This window comes from Elephantulus edwardii, unplaced genomic scaffold (assembly GCF_000299155.1).
Source record: "Elephantulus edwardii isolate Elephantulus edwardi_28Jun2011 unplaced genomic scaffold, EleEdw1.0 scaffold00057, whole genome shotgun sequence".
Lineage (NCBI taxonomy): Eukaryota > Metazoa > Chordata > Mammalia > Macroscelidea > Macroscelididae > Elephantulus > Elephantulus edwardii.
Genome location: NW_006399807.1, coordinates 16,297,852 through 16,300,411, shown reverse-complemented (window position 1 = coordinate 16,300,411; position 2,560 = coordinate 16,297,852). Strand labels below are relative to the sequence as shown.

At 37.4% G+C, this 2,560-nt stretch overlaps 1 protein-coding gene across 4 annotated transcripts in view; it reads right to left on the bottom strand.

The window, feature by feature from the left end:
- The window catches only part of DNM3 (dynamin 3), an 875,056-nt gene that overhangs the window by 804,717 nt on the left and 67,779 nt on the right, over nt 1–2,560 (bottom strand). The window lies entirely within an intron of this gene.

The window sequence follows — 2,560 nt, the reverse complement described above, 5'->3', positions numbered from 1 at the left end:
GATTTCTTCAGCACAGAGACTGGATAGATGTGGAGAAAAGATACAACCTTGACACATACATTTTCTGACTTTAAATCATGCTCTGTTCTCTTTTTCTGTTTGGTCAATAGCTTCTTAGTATGGGTATAGGTTTTGCAAGAGTACAGTTATGTGTTCTGTGATGTCCATTCTTCTTAATGTTGGTCATCACTTATTATGATCCACATATTCAAATGCCTTTGTAGAGTCAATGTAGTACAGATAAACATCTTGCTGGTACTGTCTGCTTTCAACCAATGTCCATCTGACATCAACAATGATACTCCTCATTCCACAAGCTCATCTGATTCAAGTTGAACTTCTAGCGGTTCCCTGCCGATGTACTATTCTAGTAGTTTTTAAATGATATTAAGAAAGATTTTACAATAGAATAAATTACTACTATTCATTGCCATCAAGTTGAAACAGACTCACTGCTAATCTTCCAGCAGGTTTTCAGAAGCTAAAAATTTCGCAGAAGGAGACTTCCCATCCGTCGGAGCAGTGGTGGACTTGAACTGCCTTTTTTGGGTTGACAGCACTTCTAACCACTAGTCCACTAGAGCTCCCTGTAGAATAAATTAGGACTGTTTTATCTCTGACATTTATCACAAGTCTATTGTCCAATACATGGAGAAAACAGGCACTTCAACAGATCCTTCTTCCACATGCATATTTGGTATGTGGCAGAAGTCAGCTTCACTTATAAGCATTTTCATGAATAAATTCTTACAGTTACATCCAATAGGTAAACAGTGAATTTGCAATAAATGCTAATTTTTCCAACTATAAAAAGAAAACAAAGATATTTCTAAGCCATGTTATCTGATGTTTCAATTTGCTCAAAAGGCTTTACTCATTGCCAAGGAAAGTTCAAACGTAACAGGAAGGTACTAAGCCTTGGAAACTCATGATTCAAAGGGGGAAAAAATCCTCAAGTCTTTTTTTCAACTTATTTTTTTAATTCATTAAAAGCTCCACAAAGTGTTAGAAATTCTAATTTTTGTAAGTTGTTGGACATAATATCTTTAATATCTGCTCCTTAGCTTTTACTAATAATAATATGAGGCGATATTTTACATAAAAATTTAACTTTACGTTCTCTCAAAACAACAGAAGTCAGGCAAAGGTAGCATAATGTGTCACTATAATTGCCATGAGATCTGTGTCCTCAATGGTTCAGGAAAGCTAAATGAGTGAATGAAACAATACAGCTTAGCAAGCGCAATCCTCACAAAAGAACACCCACTCTCACTTTCAGACTGTTCATAATCACAACCCCGCCTAAAACTTAACCATGATCTGAACACTGCAGATATCAATGAGGCAATTCACTTGTGAATTTGATCTCTTCAGTGCAATAGCAAAGGTCAAGAAATTGGGTTAAGGAGAGCATGCCAGTGAAATGCCAATGGAATGGAGCAAGGAGCAGGAATAATACAAGGAACAGACTTTTTTACTCCACACCATAAGTGAAAAAGGCTTGGCATTAATGCCTTCAAGCAAGATAGCCCATTCTGTATGCTTTTTAACACGTTGCCGCAAATGATGGCTATAGCAAAAAAACCCTGTGTTTCTAAGCATGGTCATCAATTTAAAAGTGTGCAGCAATGTGGTAAAGAAATTTTATTTTTTAGTTTCTAGAAACTACTTGTTGTTTGATACTTCTTTTAGCTTTTATCATTTTCTTTCAACCATTTTACTGGTGACAGCATCTGAATAGAGGATTGGAAAGGAGTCCTACTATCATAATGATTAAAGCTCTAGGCTTCTAACCCAAAAGGCTATATATGTTTATCAAATTATCTACATTTATGCAAGGGGTGGGGTGTGTATGAGAGAGAGAAAGAGAGAAAAGGTGCCCTAGTACAATAGTTACATGCTCAGCTGCTAACCAAAAGGTTAGTAGTCCAAGAAAGAATGATGTGGCAACCTGCTTCAATACAGATTACAGACTCAGCAGCAATACTGCTCTGTCTAACAAAGTCACTATGGATAAGAAATGGCACAATAGCAACGGGAATAGGATGGAAAATAGAAACAGAAATGAAACTGAAGTAAAAGTCAAAGATAGCTCAGTTTTTCTACTTGGCAATAAATGCAGCAAAAAAAGATGTCATGGAAAAAAGTCTAACATTAATGCAATCAATTAGATTGGGCACATGATGTTGTTATGTGCCATCCAGTCACCTGCAACTCATAGCGGCCCTGTGTACATCAGCTCTGAACCCTGCCCTATCCTGAGCCAACAGACCTAATCCTATTTCTCCAGTCACTGAGTCAATCCATCTCATCCTGGCTCTTCCTCTCCTACACTGTCCTTCTACCCTTCAGAAGGTGTTGTTAACTTCGAAAAGAAAAAAAAAGAAAAAAACACATGCTCATTGACATAGAGTGAAAATACACTCATAGCTGCCTCTCCATCAGGTTAGCTGCCTCTCCATCAGGTTTCCAAGATTGTTAATCACATGAGAATTTGTCCACCTTTGTCATGTAAGCCACAACAGGCTTGAACTGCCAGAGAAGTGTGTCCTTTGGGTTA